The 19670-nt window shown below is 43.0% G+C and overlaps 1 protein-coding gene across 10 annotated transcripts in view; it reads right to left on the bottom strand.

Annotated features, from left to right (window-relative positions):
• Positions 1-19670, bottom strand: part of EYA2 (EYA transcriptional coactivator and phosphatase 2) — a 74530-nt gene that overhangs the window by 48053 nt on the left and 6807 nt on the right. The window contains exons 1-2 of one of the 10 annotated variants that reach the window (XM_050313764.1): positions 4966-18204; positions 3736-3781 (exon numbers count right to left, since the gene is read on the bottom strand). The exons of 7 other annotated variants lie outside the window; for them this stretch is intronic. The gene's annotated coding sequence lies outside the window, so the exon portion shown is untranslated. Of the gene's footprint in view, positions 1-314; positions 3689-3735; positions 3782-4965; positions 18205-19670 lie in introns of those variants that run through there. 2 more of the 10 variants (XM_050313770.1, XM_050313766.1) reach the window with 2 other exon arrangements.

The raw sequence follows: 19670 nt of genomic DNA, 5'->3' as shown, positions 1-19670 counted from the left end.
TGTGTGTTTGCAGGGCCTTGTTCTGTAAAACACTTCCATCAATGTATTGCAGCATAAAGCAACTGCACAAGCAGAATTAAACATCCAGGAACTGCTGCTGAGAATTGCAGCTCCAGTTCTGCTCCCAAGCTCTGTCACAGTAACACCCTGGGCAGGTTTCTCAGGACTACATTAAGGGCTCTGTAAATCTGGGAAATACAGTACAAATTGCCAGTTGAGCCCTTTTTAGGGGCTGGAAAGCGCTCTGAAATCTCGAGGTGAAATCTCTTATGCTGCTGCAGCATTGACATCCATGCCAGTGAACAACGACCAACCTGAACGTGAGACGGCCAAGGAGGAGGTGAGGCACGAGAGCTGTCCTTCAGGGCATGTTCTCTCCCTCCTTTCTGGTCCAAAAGCTCTCCATTCCCAGACTATGAGAATTTCTTCACCCTTTTGATATACTTCTTAAACCTGTCAAGAGTCCTGCAATGGCTCCAGCAACCCACTGGGAAAGGCAAGGCTGCCCCTTTACAACAGGCCTGTGTCAGCACCTCCATTCTCAGCCTGTAAAGGAGTAGCACTCGGGGAATAATAATTCAGAAAGAGCTATGGGAAAAGAACTATGAAATGCAAGTTAGTAACAGGACTTTGGATGTGAGGGGAAAGTCTAGCACAGCAGCACAGGTGAGGCTGGAGTGAGAATGACGCACTCTCTCCTCGGTTAAATCCCCCAAGTCAGACTTTCTCTGAGCAGAGAAGACAGCAAAGAGAAGTGTTTGTTGTATGTGTAGAAGCTTGAAAACATCCTTGACTGGGACTGTCTTCTCCTGCCCCCAGTGAGGGGAGGGAAGGGAAGACCATCCCACCTCTCTGGAAGAATAAACCAAGAAAGATCATTCTCAGGGATTCAGCAGCAGTGAATTCCTCATGTTTTATACCTACACTGTTTCATCTATTTACGAAGTGCCTTGATGAGGGAAAACATGAACTGATGCCCTACATGCCAGAAGGAAACATGACAAAGTTTGGAGCTTCTCTAAAACTGAAGACCCTTTTCTAGGAAACTGGAAGTATAATATGATATAACAGTGTGTCTGGAAACCCTTTACTGCTTTGACTTGGCTTCACAGTTTGGAATTTAAGCAGCATCCCAACCCTCCCACAGCTCCTCAAATTAAAAAAAAAAAAAATCTTTGTGGTAGTCCATTATTACATGAGGCAGAACAAAATCTCTGGCACATAACACAGTCACCCACCCCAAAGTTGGCTTCCCTAATTGTTTCTCATCATCTACAGATTTTTGGGTTACGGTTTTCAGGGCGGTGGGGGGGAGGAAGATGGGCTTTTCTTTTTGTTTTGGATTTAATCTGTAACTGGAAGGTTCAAAAGAGATCCTCTGAATTGGGAGACTGGCTGGTGATGATAGTTCATAAACAAAAGTGGAGCAGATTTCTCATTTTAAAGAGCTCCAGCAAAACAGCAGCGAGCAAAAGTAACACAATCTAATAGCTGCATATCTTGTGAATGTCAGGAGAAAAAAGGACAATAACCAAGGGCAATGTTTGAGCAAACTGCACTTTAATTTGTTACTCACACCAATTAACAGTGTGGAAACAACCAAGAGGAGAAGGAATTTACTCAGAGCAAATGCTCACAACATTTTCCTTGATATTAATTCCATTAATAATTTGTTTCTGTGGATATTTGAGAGTCAGGCTAAAATAACAACATGGGAATAACAAATGGGACAGCGTGATTTGCTTTGTATGTTCAGGTGGGCTAAGGTCTGATTTCCCAAGAGTTTTGGTGTGACAAGAGGCTGAAGCTCTTTCTTTAAACTCAGGCAAAACGTTAACTTTGGGCCCAAGCTCCCAAAGCTGTTAGTTGTTAGTTTTATTTTCGAGACAGAGGGAAGGGATTTTTGCAGAAATGACCAGAGGATATTATCAAACAAAGAAGAGCTCTGCAGAGATCCTGCCATCCAGCCACTGCTACCCTGCAGGGCAGCGTGGAAGTGCAAACACCAGATGACAAATGCACCAACCCAGTGCCACACACACAAACGTCCCTGTTTTCCTTTGCAAAGCCCGATCTGATAAAGAAAAACACTTCCTGAAAGTGCCATTTTACGACGTTAAACAGACCTCGAACAACAAGTATAGAGGGACACTGACATTTGAACTGCAGGAGTTTTGTTTGCCGTCCTGTTTTACCCCCCCACTGTGAATATTGCATTTGAATAAGTGGAATTTTTAAAATCCCTCTTCCTCCTTTCACCATGATGTAATGCAACTGTTGCACAAAGAACAACAATGTGGAGCTACTGCTGCTGCAGCAGAGTTTGGCAGCGAGAGGGATTCGGGCTGGCACCAAACACCACGGTCTTTAAAATGAATTTGGCAGGCAGAGTGCTCTGCCACTGCTGCCATAAACAGCAGACAGGGCAGTAAATGGAAAAGTGCTGAAAGAGACCGTGAGTTTGCTGCTGGAACAAAGACGCCCATTAGGTAACCACTTAATGTAGCACCTCCTCACATGTGAAAGGTGAAGAGTTCTACAACGGCACGTCCAAATTAAGGGCAGTATCAAGGACCAAAGTGCCTTTCACGTGTCCATCATGCCCAACTGAGCCTAAAAAAAAAAACCCAGCCAGCTACCTGTCAGGCAGGACAATCTCTGTGCACAACTGCAAGTTCCACCCGGCTATTCGAAGAGAAACACTTGACCCACGCAAGAACACATCTGTCTCAACAATTTCTCTTTCCAGCCCCCTTCCAGTTATGCTTTCCCAGGAGGGAATTTGCTCCCATTCAGTGATGCTGGAACAGTGCTCTGGAAAGAGATGCACGTGTGGGTTTTCCTTTAATTTTTAAAGGCAGACGGAACAGAAGAGAAACGTGAGTTTTCCTTACGGTGTCCCTGTCGGCTTGAACTGAGAGAGTGTGGGCTGATTTTCCATGCTCCATGTAAGGGTCTGATGATTTGTGATGTGGACATCTGCCTGCAACTGGACAGATGCCACCAGCTTATTGCAGCAGACAACTCGACAGCCATGTAATTGCAGCATCTTTCAATTGCTACTTTATTTTTAGAAAAAAAGAAAAAACAAAAACCCACACCACCTCTTTCCCTGGCAGAAAACTCCCATATTCCATCCCAAATTTCATCAAATTTTAAAATTTCTTAAGTGTCAACTCTCCAATTAGAGGGCACCTTCACCAGGCAGATACAAGTCAGAAGCATGTGTGGTGCTGTAACAGCTTTTTGCCAATTTTGTTAGCACTAAAACACATAAGGACGTTCAAAGCAGATTTCAAGTGATTTAATCTGACCCTCAGTAGTAACTTTCATCAGCAGTACCAACAAGCACTCCCGCTGGGATATCCAACATGGTGTTTGAGGAGAGAGCCATACAGAAGTTACAGCCTCCTTTTGCAGCTTAACTAAGCAATACATGAAAAGCAAGAATTGGTGAAAACTTGGCTTTTTTCCCCCATCTTTAAAAATCAAACAAACTGAAAAAACCATTTGATCTGATTACGGCAACCTAATTTTTTCCCTGATGGCTTCAAATTCCTCAAAAAGAAGAAAAAAAAAATCAAATCTGAAAACAGAGGGCAACTTTTAATGACCACAAATCACAGTATCTTTTACCAGAAGATGTTTACAGCTTCAATGACAAAACCAGCATCTTAAGGTCCACTTTGTTTCACTGAAGAGCAGTTTCCTCCTATCATCTGATACACCACTTACCCTTGGGATCACCAGTCCATCCCTCTTCACAGAAAACCTGGTAACTCTAGTAAAAAACAAGTAAAAATCTAATTTCAGAGTGGTTTTTTTATACTAGTGCATATAAATAGAGTAATATAAAAATTGGAGCAAAAGTGTCTGAGCTGAGGTAAGTTACAGTACCACATTAATTTCTCTCAACTGCTAATTAGAGAGCCACCTTAAAATACTAACACAAATAAAACTGCTATTAGAAAAACAACCTGCTATTTCTTGAGTCAAATTGTCAGAGATGGCAAATTTGATGCCACAGTCCTGGCTTAGGGCTCTCCTCAGGGAGACCTGGATTCAGTTCTGTGTCAGCCACAGGTTTCCTGTTACCGCAGTAGTTTACAAAGCCAACTCATATTTAACCTGCTTGCCTCTGTTTCCCTCCTCTGTAAAACAGGGGTTTCTGCATTTTTTCACTTGTGAGCCTGCTGAGCTCAAAACAACAAAGACAACGTGCTGCACTCGGGTAAGTCAGCACAGGGGCACGAGGGGGAAAACTATAGGAGTGCCAAGGACAGAAAAGGAACACTACAACTAATAAAAATGCCACAAAAGCAAGTTATTTCTGACTTTTGCCTGCTACTTCACAACCTTTCTCTGCTCTCGTGCCCGTGCAGGGAGCAGGCACTGCCTGCAGTTGTCAGCACAGAACAGAAGCCCAAGTCTCACGTTCCTATTTCCTCCCAGACCACATAATCTCCCTCCTCATTCCAACACCCAACTTTTGCACGGTTAAATTCTCCCTTTCATTCACATTTGGCTGCGTGGCTCCCCTGCCCCAGTCACTTCACCCCAGTGGGTCTGCTCCTCCCCTGGAGCGAGAGGGGCAGGTATGCCGTGCATCTTCTGTTCACACGAGGCATAGCCAATCTGCTAACCCCTGGACAGCTGCTGCTTTTACAGCCTGTCATCACAAAGGCTGCCTGTGTGCCTCCTTGGAGGATTTTGATTCTTTGGGAGCCCAGCAAACTGAGTTCATTCAGTTGAGCTGCAAAGGAGCACGGGATTGAAATGCCGCAATTAAGAGAACCGGCCTCGCTTAGTTCAGCTTCTCTCCACAAATGAGTGCAGGGGATCATCCAACATCTTAAAATCCTGAATCCTTCCCTACCAACACAGTTCCTGAAGGTTAATAGGGTGCATTTTCAGCAACAGATAGTGCAGAGTAAATGGGTGCAAAGATCCCAAACTGCAATTCACCTGTGCCAGAACCTCCACCTCTAAAACTGGTCCAGGAACGACTTCCTCAGTGTTCACGTGCAGGTGTCAGCAGGGAGGAAGCTCACAAAGACACAGATCAGTGAGAAGATAACACAAAATCAGAAGAACGTGTGACACAAAAGTAAAAAGCTCCTGGGACACGTGCCTGAGAAAAGCCTTTTGAAATGTTATGGAGTCCTACTGAAAAAAACACAATCTCTGTTCCTTTCTGTGCACTGGATAAGAGGAAAAACCAAGCAAACAAACCCCACAAAAACGTTCAGCAAAACTCATAAACAAACAAGGTAGGTTTCTGCTAGAATTACACTCCATCTGTTTCCCTCTCATTCTCGTGGACTGCCCCCAAGAACTTGAGTTGCTGGCCTGTTGGGGAAAGGTTAACACCATCTAACTGGAAAAGGCAACTTTTTCCTTGTCCTGTCACACACCACTTTCCCAGTAAATATGTGGGAAAAACGCCTCTAAAAGCATGTACACACACCCTAAGCTAAAGTCCAGGTTTTAAGCAAAGCAGCCTGACAGAGAGCTGCAAGAGTTAAGATTTTTCTCAGAGCTGAGCATACATTTTTCCAGGCAAGCAGCTGAATCATGGATATTTTAAAGAGTAGTTTATTAAGCACAATATAGCATATCTCCTACTCAGCTCCATAAAATGTGTCCAGTGCTGTACAAAGCATTAAAAAGCATTTAAATCTGAAACTTGCTGGCCTCCACTGGCACAGCAGAAGAATTGAGAGAACTAATCTAACAGCTGTCTGGAAGCAGAGTAGATTTATACCGTGGGTTTAGTCATTAAGAGTAGTTATCTGACTTACACCAGAACACTGAATGAGTCCAGTGGTGGCCTCTAGACAAATGCAATGTATGGCAACACCCAAAATACACTCCTGACTCCAGGATGCTGAAATTAGTTGCCTTGCTTTCTAGAGGAAGCATTCCAATTTGGTTAATAAAAAAAGAGCAGTCAAAAAAACCCAAACAAACAGAAAAAAAAAAGCCAGATAAAGGCTACATACAAGTCAGTTTACCAAATATCTAGATACAGAATGGTTCTGTTGGTCTTTTGCATTGCTATGGAACCGAATTTACAGGCAACAGCCAGCAACTGAAAACTGGCACGACTTAACAGCCCAACACTTTTCTGCTTCCTTGTGTATGTTTATTTTTTAAGGGGAAGAGGAGATAACATCAGAGAAGCAGCAGGATAAACAGCATCACTGGCTGTAAGGAAACTTATATCTAAGTATGTACTTGAGACTGCAGCACATGGCAAATACTGCTAATTGGGGTTAGAATTCACATTTGAAGTTCAGTGAATTCAAGGGAAAACCAGAGTTATGTGAATACTGCGTGAATCTATTAATAACTGAGTACACAAATGAAATTCTAGAAAGGCTGGCAAAATTACCCTCAGTTACACCAAAACCGCGAGTTTGTGCCAAGAAAAGCTCTATGGTTTTTGACAGGAGTGCTCAGGTGGGTGGAAATTCAGGGGAATTTCATTCCCAAAGGGGGTTTTCCTGTGGCACCTCCTGCCATCTCCACTCCTCCCAGCATCAGAGCAGCCTGATGACCACGTGCACTGCAGGGCTGGAGGACAGCAGAGCTTGGGAGGCAACCAAGAAGACTTCTGTGGATATTTCTCACGAGGAGAGAAACTAAAGATATCATAACCATAAATCACTCCATCCTCATATTCTGCCAAGAGCAAGGCAAGGTGCTAAGAAGCTTTTCACCGTCATTTTGGTTAAATGTTTTTTAAAGGCTGGCACTTTTGAAGACTTCTATCAAGGACAACACTGAGGTAATGTGAAAGCTGAGCCTGGCTTCTCCTCTCCACTTCCCATTCCATCCCCAGGCCCCTCTCCCTGCAGCTGATTTGGCAGGCAGGCGTTGCAGAGCCAGTGTCCCATCCAACACTGCTACGGGAGTGTTCCTGAACATGACTGATTTGCTAATGATACAAATCTCCAAACAGCATGTTAGTACTGCTGGTGATTTATGAAATGCCAGAGATCCTTCTCTCACCAGCGATAAGCTCTTCTGAGCTGGTGGTTTTGTACGAAACCTCCCGAAATTGCTAAGGCCGCTCTCAACTCCACCTCACTCCCAGAGAGTGCAGAGCTGCAGCAGGGATTTCTGTAATGGACTGCAGGTTATGTGCACACACAAATAATACAGAGAGTCAGATTATGAATTCTTGCATACTTTCATATGCAAAAAGCCCAGAGTGTGCTTTGGAACACAGACAAGCCTCACTGGGCAAACACTCTGCTTGCTCTGCTTTCCTCCCAGGATGCAAGTGCACACCAGCAATTGCAAAACTAGGGAACATGTTTCCTTTTTTCAAATGCTCACAATATTGCCCTTGGCACCCCAAGGGCTCAAAACACACGAGTAGGAATTCCAAATATAGTCTCAGAAACTTCAGTAGTTTTCCTCATTGCTTTGCCAGACACTCCCTATGCTGTACAATGCACCAGAAACTCAAAAATATGACCCCTCAAATTACCCCAGTCCCAGCATCCTCTTGACCAGAAGACACCAGTGATAGCTCAGCTGCCCCCAGGTATCATTTTATTACTCTGATCAATGACATACAGGATATGCTTTTCCTCTTCAAGCAACATCTGCAATCAGCTTGTGTTTCCCAGCATTAAGCACCAGGGCAGTGTCAGTTATAAAACAAGACTTGTACATATGACAAGCTTCAAGCCTGCAGTTTGTTTTGTAAATCATGTGTAACTCTGGTTGTATTTAATAAACAGGAGAAAGAGAGAACTTTGCACATACTTTATGTAAAGTTTTATATACATTACTTTAAAGGTACTTCTATGCTAAGACAAGTCTCGGGTTTGGTTGTTTCAAGTCTACAGTTCTGTCCACAGGCTGGTAAAGCCATTATTTCCACAGAAACCTCACAGGAGCAATAAAAAAAAAATCCAAAAAACCCCACCTTAAACTGAAACAACCTATCTTCATCTGCATGCACACAGTCTTACTGAAAAATATGCATGCAATCAAGCCACAATTAGCTCCTGGCACTACCTGTGATGGCAGAGAGCACCTGCTGAGCACGAGGCTTTGAAAACTAAACATTTCTTTTGACTCTGGGCTCTGCTTTGGTTCTCTGCTTCCAGCCTGGAGTGAGCTGGAACTTCCATCACAGGAGCAAGGCTCCAGGACCAACAGTGCTGCACTCCTGGAAGCAGAAATGTTTGAGCAAAGGTGAGGAGGTCGGACAAGGGCAAAGTCCAAAGTAATTTTAAGTGGTTCAGCTAAGTAGGGAAGGCTAATGGGAAACCATTTTAATTTGTTTCAGTCATTCCCAGTGAGTAAAAGGACGTTTTCCTTCAGCAGCTTGATTACAAAGCAGTAAATCCCTCTGTGTATATAAAAGATCTGTGAACAGTATAGATCAAATGTCAAAAAAAGGTTTGTACTATATGTCAGGAACAGTTTTAGCTATTCAATCATTCTTATTTTTAAACACTTCCAACAATTATTCTCCCTCTAGAACCAGACCTATGTACATAATTCTGCCATTCTCATCCACAAAGACACAAAGTAGAGACGGTTTTTGCAGCAAATGTTTGTTGGACCTTCTCTTTCCAAAAACACCTACAAAACACAGTCTTGAACATAAAAACATGTCATTTCTCCATCCCTCCCCAAAACACTTTCTGAACTCTTGCTGGTAACAAAAATTTATGCTGCTTCAAGTAGTGGCTGCAATCTCTAATTGTCTGAAATGGGATGGAAAAATATTTTAAACAGTGAAAGATGCAGCTACTCAACTGCAGGTTCTTTTTAAAAAATTTTTTTTTTTTTTTTTTAGTCAGGAGTAGGATTTGTAGGCTTAAAAACAGAATGCAGCCACTAGGAATTATTAAGCTTTCCCAAAGCTTTGTAATTCAGAGGCAAACCCCAAACATTTGGTTTATTTCGTAACAAAATAATGACTTGGTCATGGTAATTTGTATCTTGTGTCCACAGTGTTCTATCTCTGGTCATGAGAAATAAATATTCTGAGGCAAGAAGCACTTTATTACATCTACATTCAGAGTAGGTTTTGGAACTCTACCTGCTGCTGTGATCAACAAGCACCAAATACTGTCTGACCAATAAAACACCTGTTTGCAAAGTAATTTCAGTACTGCACAATGAATAGTTCTGTCAAGTTTTTGGAAACCTTCTTGTATTGAGTCTGCCTTTTGACAAGGAACATCAGCCAGTCCTACAACTCTGGAAACCCTGAAGGTAAAAATCCCAACAGCTCCCAGGGACTACTTAGGAGAGATGTTACACAATGTCTTAGCACACACTTGCACCAGGACAAGGGGCCTTTACAGAGGAACAGCTCAGATGCAGGCTAGTGATGCTCCTTGAGAGCATTGTTCACCTTTACCCAACTAAAGGACACAACTTCTGCTGCTGGCAATGCATAACTCCCTCATCAGGCACTCATGCCAACACTTCTCAGCTTCAGTGTCTTGAACTAACACTGCCAGCTGCATCCTCAACCAGGTTTTGGACAGATCAGTTCTGTCTTTAATAAACTTTTCTACACAGCAGCAAAGTTGTAAACAGGGTAATTTTCTTAAACGCTGAATTTTTAAACTTTTAATCCATTTATCATCATTTAAAGAACTTCAAAGAAGTTTAGACAGGTTGATGTTGACCCCTGGCCAAAGCAGGCTTTAGTGTTTTTGTTCTGTCTGCCCACAGCACTGCCTGTCACTTCTGCTGGCTGAAATGCTCTTTGCTGTGGTTTTGCAGAGTGTCCCTCCCTGCTGTGGACTACACCCCCACAGTTGGGTTTCATCTCATCTATGGCTCTTTGGAGCTCATGGGGAGCAAGGGGAAGGAGCGAGAACAACAGGGGATGGGACCCAAAGCTAAATAAATCAACGTTTCTTTGATCCTCCAGGATCAGGATGCTGTAAAAACACATGGTTATTAGAGCTGTGAATTTATTGGTGAAGGGCTTGGTTACTGGCACTGCATTTCAGCGTGAACTTACATTATGGTACTAAGTACAAAGCACTCATTCTGTTTGTGGCTGTGAGGATTAATCTCTTCCATGTGCAGGGAGGGTGTGTGATAATTCAAGTGAGGTTCCTGTTGGTAGGCAGGGCAGGCACTCACCAGCTGCAGGGCTTTCAACAACACACAAGCACCAGCTCCGAGAGCCAGTGACGTGACCAACGCCCCTCCGAGAGCTGGGTCCTCATCCAAGGCTGTCAGAAACCTGAAAACCTGAAACTGGAAGGTGAGCTTCTCCCCAAACACCCCAAACACTTTACTCTGGACAGGATTCAATAACTAATGGGCTTTGAATGAAATTGTATGGTTCTAATACCCCAACGCTTGCCTCAATAGTAAAGGAAAGGTCTTATCCTGATTATTAAAAATGAAAAAGTAATTTGCAATGTTTATGTGGATGGCAGCTTTACATGCAGCGTAGAAATGCTCCAACCGGCTTTACAATCCAGCTGGAACAAAGTTTTCATTTTTCTTCTTCATGAAATTTCATTTATTATGAGCCCTGTGTCATTGTAAGGCAGCTGTTGGCAGCAAGCTGTGAAATTTAAGTTGAGCTGGTAAGCACTAAGAGCCAAGATGTAATATGCTTTTGTCAGAGAGAAGTTTTTCTTGTGTATATATAATCTACATTCAGTAATTAAAATAGTTTGTCAGTCAGTCCCAGCAACCCTACTGAAAGGAAGAGCTAAGGCTATTTTAAAATACGATTTCCAAATTGCAACCAAAAAACTGGGGTTGCTATAGCTCATTTCAGTGAGGTCTTTAAGTAGGTGATGCACCAATGACTTCAGAAACCCAGAAATTAAGGATTCCTGGTTTTCATCACTGTCCTACTTAACATGGGTTTAGATTTTGGGCAAGTCACTTGACAAGATTCCAAATGGGAATTAAATCGGGATCAGTGTGTTATTATACACTAAGGATGTCACACACAAAATGCACCTGGAGGAAATCCATTCTGGGCTTCCTACAACTGGGGCAAGAGCTCTTATCATTCAACACATAACCATGACTTCCCCCCACCTTCTCTGGCTGTTACAAAAGAAAGCAGCAGTAAACTCCACATCTTGCTCAGAACCTCCTCTGGAATGTGCTTGAGATGCACATTTCAAAAATATCTACCTAAGAGTGCCCTTGGGAACCAGGTGAAGGAGCAGGACAGGACTTGGCACATTCTGTTGGAAGTTCAAGCCAGGTATGGGTTGAAATTTTATAAACTAAGTGCATAAATAAAAGAAAACTTTAAAAAAAATGCCTGAAGTATTAAGCTGATCAGTCCTCAACAACTCCGCCTTGGAGACTGACTTCTTCCCCAAATTGTTGCCTGGGAAGTTATCAAGGGTAATTGCAGAAGTGCATCATCATTTATCTCAGGATTTGGTTAGCTTCTAATCACTGTAAACATTCAGAGAGTTCTCTGCTGACCAAAGATGCAGCCCTGTCCTGTCCCCAGCCCAGCCCGAGCTCCTGCAGTGACATGAATCTGTTCCAAGCCTGACCAAACACGCCTTTTTTTTTTTTTCTTTTCCTTTTTTTTTTTCTGGTTTTCTCCTCTCAGCTGGATCAGGGAGTGGATCCAGCTTGCAGCACGTCCAAAGGCACCAACACAGAGGAGGAGACAGAACACGCAGCCAGGCTGAGGAGGACACAGCCCTCAGGCAGATTAATCCAGCCTGGAAACCACACCTACAGTCTATCAACACAACTGCTTAAGGAGGGTCCCTCTCCTCACAGGGAAACAGTTGTAGTTCTAATGCCAAGGAAGACAATCTGCCCAAATGAGTCCCTTGCTGAGGTGACAGCTACCTGCACTTCCCTGTAAACACAGGATTACAATTAAATACTCCAAGAGAGCTGAAGTTGGCACCACTTTTACTATTCTGATGTTAACTGGCCAACAGATTACTTTAACATGGCTTTGAGGACTATGCTCACCCCACCTAAACCATAAACTACACTTTGTGCAGACTTTTGAGTCTGCAAGTCTTGATACCTCCTCTAGGTATTTGAGCACTTTCCTATCTGCAGGGGTACCAAAGCACTTTGGGGGTTTACTTCATGTCATGCTTACGCCTTGGCAGTCATTTACTGCAGCTAAAAACAGCCAACAAACTCTACTAGACACTTAGAAAATTAAATAGCATTTAGGAACTGGCAGGAGATTGCTCACTGATGTTTAGTATCACAGAACACAGTGGTTGGCTACAAGGGTACCTGCAAGCATTTCTGAGCTGAAGAAAGCTTGGCAGGTTCTTTTCCTCCTTGCTGAAGAGCTTTTTAATGAATAAGCACTGGGTTTTAACTCTTCTGAGGTGACACACATTGTTAAAGACAACTGGATTGTATCACCCTTGTATAAAAAAAATATAATAAATCTGTATCTGCCAGTATCTGGAGAGTCAAAATCCTCAGATCAAAAACGCACTTAGGATGTTCGTGGGAGATGAGAGCTGGTGGCCATCACCCCACGAGTGCTGCCTCGAAATACACACTCACAGATCCACAGCAACATGAAAATATAAGTCTGGCAAGAAACTGAAATGAATTCCACAATAAAACACACACGAATCATGCACACAACTAAAGATGGAAATTATCTTCACAGTCATTTACCTTCACCGTGGTGAGTTAACATTCAGCAGAACAAATCTGAGCAGAGTATTTTGGACATTTGCAGTCTGGGAGAAATATTTCTGTTAAACTCACGTCAGGATAACACAGCTTCCTTTCCAAGAGCTGATTATTTTGGGCTCTCCTAACTGAAGTGAAAAATGCTTAAGACTGAACACAAGCCTTGGTTGACAGCACTTAAGTGAGCCTGGAAATCTTCAAATTTACAGTGTTGGGAACTGCTGTGTAACTTCTAGGGTAAAGCTTCAGGGCAAAAGGGCAAAGCATACCTATACTCTGTCAGCTCTCAAGTTAAGGAAGTCAAATTTTGGCAACTAAACTCCAGCTTCCCTTTTGCATAAGTTACACACCAACATCTAAGCGCTGTCAGGGGACCACATGAAAAAACACCTCAACAAGTCACATCCCAGCTACTTCTCCTTCACTAATATTTAATTTGCAGAATACAAACCAAACTGTGCTCCCAAAGGTCACAAGGCTGTATCAGCCATTTCAGACACTACAAAAAACCCCATGACACAACTGGGAGCTTGATTTTCAGTGACGCTGAAAAAAAAAACACCCCAGTATACAGTAACCTTTAAGGGTTTATGCCAAGAATGATCACAGAATTTTGAGTTCCAGAGACCACAGGATTGCAGGTTCCATGCTACTTCTTCTGGTAATGGTATTTGCATCAACACAAAGAGCATCCACTTGAGGAAAGACAGAGAGCATCTTGTTGGCACAACAAACCCCTGTCATTAAAGGGACAGCTGGGCCATTAAGAGGAGGCTGCTGGGGGAGGCAGCACCTCGCTAGATTGGGTTTCAAACCAAGTTCTCCACGAGGTGTTGAGCAAAAGAGAATTGGCTGCAAGCAGCCTTGGTTGGTTTTGTTTACTGTGCAGTTAAAAGACCCCTGAGTGATTAATGAAGGACTGACAGTTTCTTTGCAGAGCAGCAGACAATATTTTGGGGCAAGACTTTGCCTTGTCAGGTTCAGCATAAAAATGCTTACATAGAGCTCTCTCCTGAGCTGACTGCTGATCATCAGCATTTGATGGCATGACCATCTCACCCATTTCTACACTTTCATATATGAATATTAATAGAATACACGCAAAAAAACCCCAAACTTATAAGAGACTTGGCCTCTGGACAGACAGGGAGGAGGACAGGTGACCTACAGCAGCCTTTCCCATCTTCAGAGCAGTCACAGATTTATGGCAGTTTAAAATAAAAAAAAAATCCGCTCTTAACAAAACAGACCTAGGAAATGTAAGATCCTGGACATGCAAAAAAATGTGTCCCCTGTTCAGGCATTCACATAAAAGACAGCACATGTAGCCACATGTTACTATACAAGTGCAATTAGATTATTTTCCATCAAAATCAAGTCTTCAAACATCAGTAAAGTACAAGTTCATTTTTTCATCCAGAATCATTTGTGCCTACAAGATGCCCAAACAGCCTTTTTCCATCAACTCAGAGACTTTTGAGGAAGTGGATCTAATTTTAGGTCTCAGGTGGGAGGCAGGACAAGCAAGGCTGACTGACCTTCTGTGTCACCCTTCCCTATCATACAAGGTGCTATATCTGGCAGCAGTTCCTGCTGGATGGGATGTGCAGTCACTCCAGATCACTGCCCTGGCTGTTTCCATCCAGCCAAGGTCGACCCACCACAAATGCAGAACTGTTTCTTATTCACCTCAGAGCTCTGATCGAAGAACACCCTATAAACGAAAGAAATGCAGCAAACCCCATGAATTTACCCTTTCCAACAATCTGCTCTTGACAGAACACAAAATCTTCCTTTTCTCCAACTAACCACAGAACAGCTGAGATCAAATCTTACTCACCAGCAAGAAACACAACTGTGTTAGCACGGCCTGGAGTCTGCAGGGCATGCCCTGTGACATAACCCCCTTCACCACAAAGCTGTTGGGCATGTTGCTTCCAACATGTACGTTCTGTGGTGCTGTACTGACTTCTCCTTCCCAAATCTCTGCCATCACTGCGGTCCTAACACTGAATCATCTCCTGTGCCACAGACATCTGCTGTGAACACGCTTCCTGAGCAACTTCTGGGGCTGCACTAAATGTAGGGGAAGAGTAAACCAGAAAGCCCTCAAGAAGCAAGACTGCTGCTGCTGCAGGGTCAGCAACTTGTCTTTTAAGAGAGGGAGAAATCCCTACTCTACTCTCCCCTGGCACCGTGAGGGCTCCTGCTGCCCCTCCTTACCCCGAGCTGTCGGAAGCGGCAGGAATGGAAGGGCAGGAGCAGAGTCCAACTTCTGCTACTGCTGCAAAAGGCAAAGTGATGACACCACGCAAGTGCCTGGACATGGGAACGCTTTTCTGCAGGGAAAAATGACTTGTCAAGGCCCTGATGTGGCAGAGAGCCTGTGAACCTCTGCTGCCAGGTCTGAGCTGTCGGCAGCCGCAGATAACCTCTCGAAGCTTCTTCATCTGAGCTGCGAGTCCCGGGTTCAGTTCACTTAACACCGTGATCAAGTGTAAAAGCCATCAGTGAGCAGAGTGTGAGTTTTGTTTTTTCTTTATTTATTTTTTTAACAACACAGTTCCTCCTCCAACGATCAGGACGTGCAGCTGGGAGGGGAACTGAGCGTCAGCCTGGGTATTGCTGCGTGTCACAGCTCCTCCTCTGGAGTCCTATCGAGTGACTTCCCTCCTCCAACGTGTCCTAATGAATTCCACCGAAGCCTGCAGGTAAAATCCTTCCCCAAGCACTTTGCCCTGATTGATAGCTTTAGAGCTTTCCTTCACCCCGCTCAGGCTGCTTTCCAGCCCTTTATTTTCCCCCTTTTTTTGTAGCTGTCTCCAACAGGAAGCTGCACTTGGTTTTTTCACTGTACGTTTCTCTTAAAACTGACATCTTTGCATTGTAATGAAGGAACCCCTGGGTATTAGTGACAAATTAGTCACCAGCTAGAGAATATTTTCTTTTCATTTCTATACCAGGTGGAAGATATTAAAATCTCTAGAGGAATTTCACCTACTCTGCTACAATAAATCATCACATAATTTTCTTTTAAAGTGACTTAATTTTACTACCTTTAAAACTTCATCACGAATAAGGAATCCCACAACTGTATTAATGTAAGATTAAAATAGTCTGGTGAACATGGTCAGGGTCACGTTGTCATAAATAGCACATGTTTAATTTCACTTTGAGAATTAATGTAGTTTTACTTTCACACTTTAAATGGTATTTTTAAAATACAGAGTTATTCCTTCCTGAGAACAAAACTCATGGACCTACCATAGGTAGAAGTTAGCAAAAAATCTTTTCCCTTCTTTGTTTCAATATCTCAATAGGGAACAGCATTTAAAAAATCTACAGAAAATACCACACAATCTGTAAGAAAAGGTCAAATCTTGAACTGGCTATTCTTTGTTGAAGAACTTGTAAAGTAGTAGCAAAAATAGAGAAAAAACCCACCAAACCCACTTAATTAGCTCACTCAAGTCACAGGCCACTCAAATACAGCAAAACATTCAGTGGAGGCAGAGATTTACCTTTTCCTCTTTTTTTCCTAGAAAGTGGTCAGTAACATCTAAATAATAATATATTATTTTAAAGTTGATACTCAAAATATTAACTTCACAACTATGCAGATTTTGTGTCATTTCAGTGGGGCTTTATAAGACAGATAAACCTCCATAGTTTAAAGCTAAACACTACACAAGTGGCTTACAGCTTCTGATTAATTGGCTTCACATACCATTATGTGCTCTTAGTCATCAATTAAGTTAATTTTCCATATTATAGCGGGTCCATTAAGTAACCCAGCACCAAAAAGGTTCATCTTACAACTGAAAGTCACACCAGGATCAAGCCAGAAATTTAAGAGTCCTGCCCCACAGCAAAGGGAGGGCGGGAGGTTGTCTATCAATAAATACAGCACACCAAGTCTACATCCAGTTGGTTCCTCCTCTATTTGCCAAGGAAAGAGAGGAGCAGAAGATCAATTAAAAAGCAGAAATGCAAAACCAGAACGTTAAACACTAGTAGATATTTAAGACCCCAGAGTGTTTCTGACAAGCACAGAGCATCATCACTCCCCAGCTTCTCCCCGGGGGAGTTCCAGCCCCGATAATTACCTTCTGTCTGCTCACAAAGTTCAAGTTCAAAACAATATTCATTCTCCACTTCCTGTCCTAAACCAGGGCACAATGCTTCTGTGCATCGTTAAGCAACCATCCTGCTCCACCACAGCTATGGTTAAACCACCACTGGGATTGAATAATCCTGATTTGTGGCAGGGGGGACTGGGGGAAGGAGAAGCACCGGGCGTTGGAAAGGAAAGAATCAGGCTCCAGCATCAGTGCATCTGACTTTTAGCAGTAGAATCCTTTATTACTTTCAATTAGAAACCAAGCATTTGTCTCCACACCCCTGATTTGCAGGGGGGCATAAGTGGTGTTTCAAAACTCACACAGCCCAGAAGTTTTGCTGCATCTCAAATGTTTTTCAGGAGACTCAGCTGGCTTCCTTAGTCCCCCTCCCCATCCATTTCTCTTCCCCAAATTATATTCATCTGCTGCAGGAAGCAGGAAGGATGGTTGCCAAACAAACAAAATCATACATAACAGGCTGAATGTGCCTTCCTGCAAACCACAACTTGGGGGTTTTCAGGTGAAGAGACACTGAAGAGGACAAAGCCATTTTTAGGAGAGACAGCAAAGGTCTGTCAAAGTGGTCACACAGAAGATAATCTTACATTGCCCTGTGCAAGGGTTACACGTGTTTATAACATTGCTGAATGATCATGTATTTTAGGTCAGAGACCCAAGTTTGCCTCTCATTCAGAGATAAATGAATTTTATTAAAACCAAGATTCCTCTAAAGCAGATATTTACACAACAGGCTACCGAGGCTAAACAGAACCACGAGCTTGTAATTTTATTTCAATAAATAAATAACTAAATATTTTTATTTCAATAAATAAAAAGAAAATTGGTGCCTGCCTTGTTTTCCACCAACACCCTTAGGGGCAGGAGGTCAGAGGAGGTGTGAGACCAAGGACCAAGTCACACCACTGCAAAGGGGTTTCAGTGCAGGATGTTCCATCCCCAGGGGCTGCAGAACCTCCCTCTCAGGGACCTTCCCACACAACTGGGATTTGTCAGCTTTTTTAACTGCTGCTGAAAACCTTTGCCAGGTTGCAAAGAGGCCTTTGAGCGTGCATAGCACAGAAAGATGGTGATTCCCAGCCCCGTTTTGCAAGGCTCAGGCACTGAAGAAATAAGTTGGACTTGCACTGGCAGCACATAACCATGCTGGGATTTAAAACAAAACAAAACAAAACAAAAAGCCCCCAAAACCCAAGAAAACTAAAAATGGCCTTGTGCAACAAGTACAGAAGATTTTCAACTGCTCCCACTCAATAAGGGTCCAATTTATTTGGGTGAAATTATTTGGAACACAAGGAAGGAGATTTATCTATTTTGCTACGAGGCTGACTTACTCCTAACTATCTCAGTGAAGAGGAGTAGTATTAGCATAGCACTTAAAAATGTAAGCTAGCAAAAACCATGGCTTTATAAACTCAAAAAAAATAAAGTCAGTCTATAAAAAAAAAAAGGGGGGGAAATTTGGATACAGTGAATTGAACGTTCACATGTTTTACTTTAAAATGTGTCATGTTTCAGAAAGAAATGGTGCTTTTTAGTTTGTTAAAGGGTGGAAAAAACAATCTCTCTTTTTCAAATAAAAAGTGTTGCTCAATTCTAGACAAGATTTTGTGTTGTTTCAGCCACAGTAATGGAGAAAAATAATAAATTTACATCGTTTACAAAACTGAAGTACACACTGTCAACATTTACTGAAAGTAAAGTATTTTGTAAATACATTTAGACTTGACCTAGAATCAAAGAACTGTCAGATAGTTACTGTAAGGATGGCAAGTGACCACAGAAGAGCAGTACCGGGGGGAATCCAAACCAGTGATACAGATCTATATTCAAAACTGATCAAAGTTATTCCCAAGTAGCTGCAGGACAATCACAGGGCACCACAGACGAACGAAATGTGCCACCAAAAGCCACGATCTGCAAGAGATGCCAAACTTGTCTTTCAGACAGCTGATGAGCCTCCCTGCGTGGTGCACAGACAGAGCTGTAAATAACTGGGGCCCCCAGCCCGCTCTGCTTACCCAACCTATTTAAAAAACAAAAACATTTCAGATGCCTGCCCCACTTTCCCCTCAGTGTTTCTTGTGGGTGCCTGAGTAATCTTGGAGGCATTTCTAGTTCTTAAGGCATTTGCTGAGTTTAAGAAATTCGCCCCACGTCCCCCCGGTCTTTGTTTGGAAGTACCCGGCTTTGCTGCTCTGGTGGAGTTTCTCCTTGAGGTCTGTCCTTTCCAGCCCAGAGAGAGGCATCAGCTCTCGGTGGGTTAACCACTTACTACCTGGGCTGACCAGTATTAAATCATTCTTTTTATTTAGGGTTATTTATTTACGTAGCTGGGCTGCTTTCCTTCTCAAAAGCAGCGGTGGCAAGCGAGAATTTCTGCAGGACAAGACTGAGCACCTCGAGTCAGGCGCTCAACCAAACAGCACGAAATTACCCGTTTTCTTAAGCCTTTCTGCACATCTAAGAAGGGGCAACTGAATCTGGAACTTGTTTCATTTTGCAACCCAAAGAAGTAGGAGCCCACAGCCAGGAGCAGGCAGCAGAGAGAAAACCTGTTTGTAGAGAGAGACGTGGCTCTGGCCAAGCTTGCAGTTCGTAGTGCTGGTTCATGCAAAAACACTCCCAAAGAAGTCTATTATTGCTGAAATAATTCAAGACTTCCATTTCCCTGAGTTATTAAGTGGTGCTGCAGCAAAGGCAAGCTGAGCTTCTCTCGTGCATCAATTTCCTCCCCAAAAGCAGAGGGGAGATGAATGACACGAGCATTTCACGCAGCACTCACTCAAAGACACGGACGTGAAGAAACCTCAGGTTTGTAACCAAACACTTTAAACCTTCATTTCCTTAAGAGGAAACCAGCTGGGA

Source organism: Myiozetetes cayanensis, unplaced genomic scaffold (assembly GCF_022539395.1).
Source record: "Myiozetetes cayanensis isolate MyiCay16 unplaced genomic scaffold, myiCay2020 scf19, whole genome shotgun sequence".
NCBI lineage: Eukaryota > Metazoa > Chordata > Aves > Passeriformes > Tyrannidae > Myiozetetes > Myiozetetes cayanensis.
The sequence above is the reverse complement of the archived record's forward strand: the minus strand, read 5'-3'. Positions and strand labels throughout refer to the sequence as shown.